This window comes from Oncorhynchus mykiss, chromosome 12, assembly GCF_013265735.2.
Source record: "Oncorhynchus mykiss isolate Arlee chromosome 12, USDA_OmykA_1.1, whole genome shotgun sequence".
In the NCBI taxonomy this organism is placed as follows: Eukaryota; Metazoa; Chordata; class Actinopteri; order Salmoniformes; family Salmonidae; genus Oncorhynchus; species Oncorhynchus mykiss.
The window spans coordinates 17,983,371-17,996,603 of record NC_048576.1 but is presented as its reverse complement, the minus strand read 5'-3'; positions in this window follow the sequence as shown (position 1 = coordinate 17,996,603).

Here is a 13,233-nt window from a genome sequence, read left to right as displayed (position 1 = left end):
CCTCATCAATCTACACACAATACCCCATCATTTTTAATGGGATATTGTGTGTAGATTGATTATGATTTATTTTTTTAAAGAAATAATTTAGAATAAGGCTGTAATGTATAAAAATGTGGTAAAAGGGAAGAGATGTGAGTTTTGGAAACCCTGGGCTAAAACACCTAACGGAGCCTAAGTACAAAAGGAGGTTAGGTAGTCTTCCAGATGAGCAGGGCAAGTCTGTGCCCTCATATGCCGATCTTCTGCTGCCGCTGCTTGTGGCTCTGGCCCTTTGGGAGCTCACAGAGGCTGGGACACAGGTGGTAGTGGTGGAGGAGGTCTACCATGTCTCTGGCCTGTATGTCTATGTTGTACTAGCACATGAGAACGGAGTGGGCATTTATATTCCATGAGGGGCAGTGACTTTCCTGATGCAGCTGGCGGGGGTCCAACCAGAATGAGGCCATTTTGTTGACCACTGTGGCCGATCGGCTCGGACCCAGTCTGACACTTGGATGATCTGCTTCTTCACTGTGTGTGCCTTGTCAAAGCGTTGTTTTATTGCTCTTTGGTGCCTGGTGACTGCCTGCTTTGCTTGGGTGTGTGCACGTTGTACCATACATAACACTTAATCCTTCAGCAGCAGTCCAGAAGTTGTCTTCTTCGGTGGAATTTAACAGTGGTTGGCATCCATTATGTTGCAATACCGCCCCAAAATAAACTATAGTATAAATCCATTACACTTTGTGACACAAAATGGAAAAAGGGGAAATGGGAAAAATAACATTTTGAATTACCCTTCCGACTAACCCTATACTAATTAAAACCCAGCACCTTATTCCACTACTTTAACACTATCCGGTCTTACCCCAGGCCAACGACCTGAGAGGACAGGACACTACCACTCAACACACCCTGTAACTCTTCTGAAGTCAAATCTCGTACCCTGCTGCAGCTGCCACCACAACATCTATTTTCCATCTCTGCAGTACAGTTCATAACCATTGCTATGAACACTACGAAGCAAACCTTACTGAAACATACAGTATACTCATTAGCCTATCCCTCTGTTCTGGGACAGATCTACTCACAGGGATCCTCTCAATCCCTCACCCTTGATCGACCCTCATACGACGTCTGCATTACTCCGACCACCTTAACCTGCCACTCAAATCGCACACTGCCAATTCCCAGTAACATGCATGGGCACCCCTACAGTTGACGCTATATTTTTTTCTTCCCCCAACGACACATTCCTTTGTCCCATGTCCTCCTTCACACCATCCACATCTTGAAACCTCCCTCCTACATGACACCGGTGGTGGGAAAAGCACCCAACTGTCATAGTTGAGTAAAGAAAGATACTTTAATAGAAAATGACTCAAGTAAAAGTGAGTCACCCAGTAAAACATGATTAAAAGTCTTAAATATATTTAAAATGACAAAGTAACAATCACTTCAAATGCCATATATTAAGCAAACCAGACAGCACAATTTTTTTACATTTGTATTCATGGGATAGCCAGCGACACTCCAACATCATTTACAACCGAAGAATTTGTGTTTAGTGAGTCCACCAGAGGAGGAGCAGTAGAGATGACCAGGGATGTTCTCTTGATAAGTGTGTGAATTGGACCATTTTCTTGTCCTGCTAAACATTCCAAATGTAACAAGGACTTAGGTGTCAGGGAAATATATGGAGTAAAGAGTAAATTGTTTTCTTTAGGAATGTAGTGAAGTAAAAGTTGTACAAAATATGTAAATTACAGATACCCCCAAAAACTACTTAAGTAAAAATACTTTAAAGTACTACACACACCACTGCACGAAACCTATAACACCAGTGTATCCTGCACAAACGCTCTAACAGCAGAACTCATATCCTAACATTACTTTGTCAGATAACGTGCAAAGTCGCACCAAACAGCGAGCGTCACAAACACTAGGAATTGTCAACTTAAATTGCTCCACACTTAAACGCTAACCCAGAGATCACTCTTCAAAATGGTGCCTAGTAACTAAGAAAGATACAGCTCTTTCCCCAAGTTGCATCACACAGAGCGTGTGTACCTTCTGATATGAAGAAACAAACATCACAAGTTCAATTCAGGTTACCTTCCCCGCCTCAACAGCACCCACCATCTTTTCCACCCAACCTGAAACCACCCATGGATCAGCCAAAAGGCCAGGTTTACATCCCCTTCAAAATTTCACTCCCACTGGACCAAAAACGTTTCTTTATCATTACCATGTCCATCAATGCAAGGCTCGGGTTCCGAGCTCAACACCTTCTAACCCTTCCATTTCACCTCAAGAACTCAAACTTGCATCCAGCTCACTCTGTTTGAGCTTGACACCAATGTTCCTCAACATACTTTGTTCCTTGTTATTGCTAGCTTCAACAGATTCAAAACCTATCCTCTGCCTCCCTCAGTCTTTCCAACCCCCTCTCTCTTTCCCTCCAATTGTTCTCCCATATGCAATTACCCAACTTGCAAAAATATGAAACTTTTCCAAGCAAAAAGCTTCTTTCCACCTCCTCAACAGACATGCTAAGCCCTGTACTCCCAGCGGAGCTCCACTTTAACTAAGCAGGTAGCTCTTTAGGCCAATCGTAGTCTCCAAGGAGACCAGCCAAGGGAGAGGAGTCTAAAATAAATAATGCAAACAAGGAAGAGAAACACAGCAAACCAAGGTAAACCATACAAAGTAAAAAAGCATGCAATTTCTAAATGAAAAGTTACTGCAAACTCTAAATAAAAATTAGATACACACAAAAAAGTTTGTCTCCAATTGGGGGGAAAACTAGGGAGGGCGACATGTGCCACACACACAATGGAGAACTTGAATATAGTCTCAAATTAATGTCTTACTTGTTGTACTGTACATGTATCATGTCACACCATCTCCAAGTAAAAAATGTATTGCAATGTCTGCAACTCTGCATTTATTTACAGTCCTGAACACTGACCTTTGCTCTGGTGTAAATCAAATCAAATCACATTTTATTGGTCTCAGCAGATGTTAGTGCGAGTGTAGCGAAATGATTGTGCTTCTAATTCTGGCTGTGCAGTAATATCTAACAATTTCACAACAACAAATGGATGAGTGATGGCCGTGCGGCATAGGCAAGATGCAGTAGATGGTATAGAATACAGTATATACATATGAGATGAGTAGGGTATGTAAACGTTATATAAAGTTGCATTGTTTAAAGTGACTAGAGATACATTTGTTACATCCAATTTTTAATTATTAAAGTGGCTTGAGATTTGAGTCGTTGGAGGCAGCCACTCAATGTTAACAGTCTGATGGCCTTGAGATAGAAGCTACTTTTCAGTCTTTTGGTCCATGCTTTGATGCACCTGTACTGACCTCGCCTTCTGGATGATAGCGGGGTGAACAGGCAGTGGCTCGGGTGGTTGTTGTCCTTGATGATCTTTATGGCCTTCCTGTGACATTGGGTGGTGTAAGTGTCCTGGAAGGCAGGTAGTTTCCTGAAGTCCACGATCATCTCCTTTGTTTTGTTGACGTTGAGTGTGAGGTTATTTTCCTGACACCACACTCCAAGGGCCCTCACCTCCTCCCTGTAGGCTGTCTCGTCGTTGTTGGTTATCAAGCCTACCACTGTAGTGTTGTCTGCAAATTTGATGATTGAGTTGGAGGCGTCCATGGCCATGCAGTCAAGGGTGAACAGGGAGTACAGGAGAGGGCTGAGAACGCACCATTGTGGGGCCCCAGTGTTGAGGATCAGCATGGTGGAGATGTTGTTTCCTACCCTCACCACCTGGGGGCGGCCCGTCAGCAAGTCCAGGACCCAGTTGCACAGGGCGGGGTCGAGACCCAGGGTCTCAAGCTTAATGACGAGTTTGTACTATGGTGTACTATGGTACTATGGTGTTAAATGCTGAGCTGTTGTCGATGAACAGTATTCGTACATAGGTATTCCTCTTGTCCAGATGGGTTAGGGTAGTGTGCAGTGTGCAGTGTGATTGCGATTGCATCGTCTGTGGACCTATTCGGGTGGTAAGAAAATTGGAGTGGGTCTAGGGTGTCGGGTAGGGTGGAGGTGATATGATCCGTGACTAGTCTCTCAAAGCACTTTAGTAGTCGTTTAGCTCAGTTATCTTAGCTTTCTTGGGAACAGGAACAATGGTGGCCCTCTTGAAGCATGTGGGGACAACAGACAGGGATAGGTAGGGATTGATTGAATATGTCCATAAACACACCAGCCAGCTGGTCTGCGCATGCTCTGAGGACGCGGCTAGGGATGCCGTCTGGGCCGGCAGCCTTGCAGGTTTAAATGTTTTTTGTTGGTTGCAGTGAAGGAGAGCCCACAGGTTTTGGTAGCGGGCCATGTCAGTGGCACTATATTGTCCTCAAAGTGAGCAAAGAAGTTGTTTAGCTTGTCTGGGAGCAAGACATCGGGTCGGTGACGGGGCTGGTTTTCTTTTTGTAGTCCGTGATTGACTGTAGACCCTGCCACATACCTCTCGGGTCTGAGCCGTTGAATTGCAATGGGAGATTACTAGCTACTTTTATCAATGCTACTATTTATTTACTAGCATTGCTGGGAATTAGCTTTAAAAAAAACTGAATAGTTTGCCGAAAGCCAGAATTTTAATCAAATTATAGGATTGGTCATTATGCAGGGGGGGATTTGAGGACAAAAAACATCTAATGGAAGATTGAATTAAAAATGATTTCTAAATGGGTGTCTGTAGACTCATGTAGCTCCTCAACGAGTTTATTTCCTCTATGCTTACGTTATGTAAATATAAAAGTCCCCCACAAGTTAACTTTTATTCTGAGGTAAGCAGAGTGGAAGTTGGTCTACAACAGACTCACATTTGGAAAGTCTGTTTAATTTATGTTCTACAATTGACAGAGTAAGATCAAATGTATTATATTTCACTTCTGTCTTCCGTTGGACTATTCCTTTTTTTGCAATCCCTAGCAACATGTGTAAATATTAGTGTTCCTAACATCATTCTGATGTTCTTTCGTTTTGTATCTGTGAAATGGGTTCAAATCAGACAGGCAATACTCGTCAAAAAATACATCAATCTATTCTTTACAGAGTGAAATATATTTGTCCGGGCCTCAATTGTTCTTTGACTAACACCATTCATTCTCGCTGTTGATAATTCTAATGCTATAACTTCTAACAGTAACAGTATCCACTAGCTATCCACTTGCGGGTTGGGAGAGAGTGGGACCAACATCTCTTTTGCGTCAGGGTTTGTTTTTCATGATTATTTTAGTTCCTGGTTTCAGTTAGTATATATAGTCCATCACATGGAAGCAGGAAAGTACCAGCAGCTCCTTAAATTATTTCAATAAATTGCTCCTGCATATCATTTTATTTATCGTTAGAGTATCCTATGATACAAATAAATGACAATCATTGCGAAGCATTGCCTGTCCCTTCACTGAAATGCCCACAATATGACATGCATGATGGAAACAATGTGGCTGTGTGGGCACTGTGGTTGGCATTTGAAGAGCATGTTTAAAATGGTAACTTATTAAGCTGGAACATCAGGGCCCAGTTTTTCAAAAGTCATGTATCCGGATTTTGGGCTATTGAATAGGCTTAAATGCATAGAAATAGAAGGAATAGAATGAAAGTCCCCTTTCAAGTCAATGATTGTCTGTTCTATTCATTCTATTTCTATGCATTTAATCATAATTGATAGCCAAAATCCTGTTAGATACATTTAGAAAAACTGGGCCCAGAGGACTACAGAGAGGTGGTGGCCCAAAATGGGTCATACTTATGTCCACAAAGGCATACATGAGAAGGGCCTTGTAACATCCCACTGGGCACAGACGTCAGTTCAAGGTGTAGTTTGATTTACATTTAGTTGAGTTGTCAACTAACGTGAATTCAACGTGAAATCAACCTCAAATGTCACCATGTCATTGGATTTAGATAAAAAATTGGGTGAAAAAATTTTGAAATGCCCTTCTGTTGATGACTTTTTGCAAATCCAATCAGTTTTCCACATTGATTCAATGTCATCACATCGATTTTGGGGGTTGAAATGACGTGGAAACAATGTTGATTCAACCAGTTTTTGCCCTGTGGGATGTAACCAGAGAAGGCCTTGTAACATGTAATCAGACATTACTCTTACATAGAGGCAGACAAAATAATAAGCTTCAACCTTTTTTCTAAGCAGCGCATTATAATAAATAATAATACATAATAAATAATAATAATATATGCCGTGTAGCAAATGCTTTTATCCAAAGCAACTTACAGTCATGTGTGCATACATTTTACATGTGGTCCTGGGATATGAACCCACTATCCTGGTGTTGCAAGCGCCATGCTGAGCTAAATACTGTACATATCTCAACCTGGTCTTGAAATAATATCTGGGTTTCTCTCAAAGTTTAGAGTTTGAGAATAGGATTTCTCTATTTAACTTGTTAAGTTATGTCAAAAATATGTTCTCTCTTCATCAAACAATCACAATCTCACTAATGTATTAAGTTATGTAATCTTTCCTCACCTCGTTTAACACTAAGGCTATTATTATAAGCACATTCTGGCCCAACTTCATGAGTTTCATTTCATTGTGAGGATCCTCCTGAACTGAGTATTGTTATTCCATGTTTTGTTTGCCTTTCCTGAAGATGACACAAGATGAGTGAAGAGTTTGCTTTTGTGGTCATCATCCCACTCAGCCATTTTACCAGCATAACTCTGAGTGACACACTGTCAGAGTTATGCTGGTAAATTATGACCTATTTTTAAACTGAACTAGACTGAATGAAGATCATTCTGGTGGGTGGGGGACGTCACACAGCCAGAAATGTTTCCACCAGGGCAGATGGGACACAGACACCCACCCTTTACACTTCCTATGTGACATACTGTGACTCTGAGCCCAAGCATACTGTTGTCTTTAAGGTAAATTACCCTGTGGTTAGTTTATGCAAGCATGCAAACAAGCACTTGCACATTGTACATTCAAAGGTCAAATTCAAGCTTTCAAGCTGTATAGTTTATATGGCTGGCTCAGGTCTCTCAGCTCAGATCTCTTAGGCATTGCTAATGTTTGTAACATAAACTAGTCCCAAAGTGTAAGGAAAATATTTGGCTGTGACAGGGCCATATCTCTGCTGTTAAAATGTTGTTACATTGTACATACTGTAAGTTATGCCAACTGCTTCGGTTGAGTGAAATCCAAGAAACTAAACAGAAAAGTCTAGCTACTGACAATCCTGAAATTACTACTTAGTGACCAGAGCATGCAAAATGGGCAAACTGCTGCATTTTCAAGATGCACCATACTACAATATTTTGTCTACTGTACTTCCAGTGCTCTTGAAATACATAGACAGTTACATTTGCCTAAAGCAGTAGTGTCTCTATGGTCTGTTTCCTTTCCCCAGATGCTTGAGTGTACAACAGCAGTAGCTGCTCAGTTCCCTTTTTAGCTCTAGAATAAAAGACCACGTCAGCTATATATGCAGTGGTCTGTCAATGTTTCTCTCAACACGTTCAGACCAGATATCTCATGTATCAGTCTATTAATAGAACTGTCTGAATACTCTTTGTTTTTTCCCTTTGAGTTTTTTGCAACTTTTTTTCTGCATTGCTAATTGAAAGTAATTAAGTTAAAGCAAACATGCCCAGTTTATCGAACTTACTACGTTTAGCAATACTTACACTCAGCTAAAGTGATATGTCGTTTTGTGATAGGGAGGGGGTGTGATGCTTCCCTAACAGTGAAACTCCCACATGTTGTGATGGCAACTCTGACTCTGCTTCAATCTTCCCCCGCATCTCAGAGAGCAGAGACTATATTTACACATAGAGACGGAAGCCACACTTCTACGGAGACTTATCTAACTTTCACCAAACAATGCCTGACACAGTACCGTCCTCAGCAAGCAATGAGTGTGAAAGTAACAGAGAGTGGGGAAAGTGCAACTATAGCTACAATGAAAAAGCCACACTGAAATTTCAGTGGAACAAGATTTGTATACCAGACAACAAAATAACCAAACGGTGAAAGTAAAAAAAAGAAAATGGAATCTCTTCTCTCCATCAGTAGTTTATAACCTGCTTTGCAATTTGTACCTATAAGGCTCTCTTTGCAAGTGCAACATCTAAGAAGAAAAGGAACAGGTGTTATAGTTTCTCTCAGTCACTTTGGTGCATTTCTTAGATCAAAAGTGCAATTCTTGATACTACTTGTACAAATTCCAAATAATCTAGTCACTTGTGCACATCATTAAAGCAATTTCTTATTCCTTTGAACAAATTGCAATTGATAATGTACAAGTGTCAGCTTTTTTCCACATTATCAATTGCTCATGTCATGTTGATCAACATATATAGATGGTTCTCTGTTGAAAAGTCTTTCCCCTCAAAACATCTAGGCATTAGTTCCTTGCATAAGCCATTACATGCAAAATTGTTGAACTATTTGTCAGAAACTGTCAAGCATAGTTTTACACATTTCTATTAGACCTTTTGTACAAAAATGTGAATTGATGAATCATGTTGGTGAAATTGACCCTCATGAAGGAATGTAAAGTGTTAGTTCAACCAACAATCAACCAGTTGTCTGGTTGACAACATGTGCATCTCATGAAGAATCAATTGGCAAGCATACTCAACTTTTTAGGACTCTCATCCCTGATGATGAGAGGGGTCTGTTTAGAGAGGATTTGCCAAAGTATGTGGTAATTTGTGATAATGTGAGTTTCCATCGATCAAACATCATAAGGCAATGGTTTGTGACCCACCCGAGGATGCTCATAGAATTCCTCCCACCTTAATCACCATTCCTTAACCCAATTGAGGAGTTATTTTCAGCATGGAGGTGGAAGGTGTACGATCGTCAGCCACACACACAGATGACCCTGCTGGCTGCAATGGATGCAGCATGTGAGGACATCACAGTAGACGCCTGCAGAGGATGGATACGGCATTCCAAAAGATTCTTTCCACGTTGCATTGGAAGGGAAATATCTGGTGTGATGTGGATGAGAATATGTGGGCTGACAGACAGGAACGTCTGGATGTGTAGAGACAGCACAACAGTGCTGCGGGCAAAGTTGTGCCTTCGGGGTGGTTTCCTGTGTTTCTTTCTAATTTAGTTTTTTTTCCTTTGTGCCCCTTGGGTTGTCCAGTCTCTTTCAATCAACAACCCACATACAGTAATATGTAAATAGTACTGTTGAAATTGATATATGCCATAGAAGTGCAGCCTTGTGCATTTTCAATACAGTAACTGTCATCCAAACTGTAGCCTAAGTTTACATCAGGTAATACTGACAAAGTACACAGTTACATTGACAACATGCCTAAACATTTTGACGACCTTGTTTGTGAACAATGACTCAATGACTTATCATTCTGATGACACTGACATGATCATTGGCATGAATATTTACTTTTGAGAGATGTACTAAGGATTTTTAGTGACTGACTAGCTTTAGAAGCATATCTATTGTATATTGCAGTTTGTACAAATTGTTCTGAGAAATGCACTTATTATTTCGCACATGTTAGGGATGATGTGAAAAATGCACCAAAGCGACTGAGAAAAACTGTAATCAAACAACTGTTGTTTGTGTGTGTGTTCTTGTTTAACTATCCTTGTTGGTACCAGAAGTCCTCACAAGGATAGTAAAACAAGGAAAATTTGGACAAGTGGGGACATTTTTCCGGTCCCCTCAAGGAAAAATGCTATTTTAGGCTTAGGGGTTAGGGTTACAATTAGGGTTAGAATTAAGGTTAGGGTTAGGAGTTAGGGTTTAGTATGGCCCTGGGGTTAAGGTTAGGCTTAGGGCTAAGGTACAGTTTATGGTTAGGTTAAGGGTTAGATTTAGGTTTAGGGGTTAGGGAACATAGGATTTTGGATGGGAATCTATTATTTGGTCCCCACAAGGATAGCAATACAAATTGTGTGTGTGTGTGTGCATATGTGTGTGTGAAGAAGAGAAACAGGTGTTTATCAAAAGACCTTTATGTTTGTTTTGCTATGTAGATCTGTGATGATTCATGTCATTCAGAAATGCCACCACAGGAGATGAAAGCTTAAGTATGGCTACAGAGGTCACCTTTGAGACATTGCGTTGGCCAAATGCCTTCATCACTACAAGATGTGTAACATCAGTAATATTTATTTTCCAATTGATGCTCAGTCCTGTTGGTGTGGGGTGCGCTGGGCTGAACTGATACCAACGGATTTGATCATTTATTGAGAACTTATTACTGATATCAACAATAATGATAAATAGCTTTTACTATAGGAATTATTAGATATTAGAGTTAGATATTAAATAAGTCTGCTAATGGGACAATTGATAGCTACAACATTCCAAATAATAGTAGTAGTTTTAAGGGTAATATGAAAAAGTAACTGGTGCACACTTATGTTATAAACTTATCGTTCAATTTATAATTATTGTGATAATTTTGTCAATTTATCGTGATATAGATGTTTGACCGTATCGCCCAGCTCTACCTCTAAGGTATTCATGCAGATAGGAGGGCTAGAAGGGCAGTGGCGAAGGTTAAAGGACACAGGCCCACAACATGAACACGCACTGCTCTCTAGAGGGGCTAAACAAGCCCAAGCCACACAACATGAACACACACTGCTCTCTAGAGGATCTAAACAATCCCAAGCCACACAACATGAACACACACTGCTCTCTAGAGGGGCTAAACAATCCCAAGCCACACAACATGGACACACACTGCTCTCTAGAGGGGCTAAACAATCCCAAGCCACACAACATGGACACACGCTGCTCTCTTTAGGATCTAAACAATCCCAAGTCACACAACATGAACACACACTGCTCTCTAGAGGGGCTAAACAATCCCAAGCCACACAACATGGACACACACTGCTCTCTAGAGGATCTAAACAATCCCAAGCCACACAACATGAACACACACTGCTCTCTAGAGGGGCTAAACAATCCCAAGCCACACAACATGAACACACACTGCTCTCTAGAGGATCTAAACAATCCCAAGCCACACAACATGAACACACACTGCTCTCTAGAGGATCTAAACAATCCCAAGCCACACAACATGAACACACACTGCTCTCTAGAGGATCTAAACAATCCCAAGCCACACAACATGAACACACACTGCTCTCTAGAGGATCTAAATAATCCCAAGCCACACAACATGAACACACACTGCTCTCTAGAGGATCTAAACAATCCCAAGCCACACAACATGAACACACACTGCTCTCTAGAGGATCTAAACAATCCCAAGCCACACAACATGAACACACACTGCTCTCTAGAGGATCTAAACAATCCCAAGCCACACAACATGAACACACACTGCTCTCTAGAGGGGCTAAATAATCCCAAGCCACACAACATGGACACACACTGCTCTCTAGAGGATCTAAACAATCCCAAGCCACACAACATGAACACACACTGCTCTCTAGAGGATCTAAACAATCCCAAGCCACACAACATGGACAAACACTGCTCTCTAGAGGATCTAAACAATCCCAAGCCACACAACATGGACAAACACTGCTCTCTAGAGGGGCTAAATAATAATGGCATCCAGCCTAATTTTCATACACTCTACTATGCACATTGCATGCAACAGGGAAGAACGTTGACATCTGATGGTACAGAACTAGTAATAGCTAAAATCCATGTCAGAGCTTGCAATCAGCATTGATGTATTGGTTATAAAGCTACTGTCACCACATAGATACAGACCATGTTCAATGTTCTATCGTCTTTTTGCTTGGTGGTACTGTATTGTCAAATATACATCATGTTTAGGGTCATTTCTATGGTTGTTTGTGTACAGTGCATGAAAAGTGTTTTTTCCTGGGGCAATCCTCAGTTGAAACTATAACAAAGCGGACTCCCAGCTATGTTTTGGTAAAAATCTGAGCGATGGGCCTGGAGAAATGTAACCACCCTCTCAAATTAATAGAAAGAGCTATGGATGCAATGACTAACCATTTGAGGCTATACAATGTTAGTTTACATTTACATTGTTTACGAACATCGGAGTAAAGCAAGCTTATATTTTGGGTTCTGATGAGGTATGGCAGTTCATCTAAGCTCATGAGGCATTTATGAGCTATATTCTTCAAGAATCAATGGGTATAAATCATTAATTTATAAATCCAAAAATGGATGTAGCAAATGCAGATTGCCCCTTTAAGGAGGGGGTGAAATGGTGGACAGTGCAATGGTGCAATTCTATTTCATTGAATTTTTGGGCTGCAATAAATAATCACCAGGACCTTCACTCCACAGTATATAAACAGTTAAGATGGAGTGTATTGAATAGGGAATGAATCTATATTGTACAGCTGTTTTTTTGTCGTTTTTGAAAACCCCATCTCTTTCCTCCCACTCTCAAGTCTAATAAACACTCTGAATCAGACGTTTTATGAGATCCGCAAACTTGTCAGGAAATGGAATAAAATGCTGTTCGAAACCAGTGCCATTGAAAATAGTTACTTTGTGAAACCAGTATAGCATCAAATAAAAGACAACATAACCTATAAAATCCAAAGAAAGGACAGAAGTTCCAATACTTGAACTTTAACATTCTAAGTTTAGTTTTTATGACTGTAACAGCGTACCAAAAAACGGTGAATTGCATATTGTATTTATTAGGACCTTCTACAAAGTCTTGCAATGCTTTGGGTCATCACTTTAGGATGACAAGACATTAGTAGAATTAAAGAATATACTTATAAAACAGAAATGTACATGTCACAATATGGAATTTAATGAGTAATGTATTAACAAGTTTAATAAATAGATGCACAGAAATATATCAATCAATATATTACAGCTGAAACACACTGGTACGGTTTCTTCTCAATCATATCAGTTATAATGGTCAAATGTAGTATTCCCTATTGTATAAAATGTTGATATATTCACGTATCAAATATTATTTCCAGTGACTCTGTATGAAGTTCTATATGACTACATAGTCAGGAAGCTGACATAATGTCCAATCAAATCACTTGTTTACATAAAAATATGATTTATCTGCAATCTAAACCATTCTAGCATGTATGTTATCAAAATATTATTGTTGGCAGTTGGACTAAGTTATGTGGGTTTGGCAGTTTCTATAACTGAAACACTTGAGAGGACCTTTCTAGGTGTCATTTGGAACAAGTTTGGTGGAGGAAAAAACAGTGAGGTGAGACACTCACATACTCTGGCACAGTAAGGTACAGACAGACAGACAGA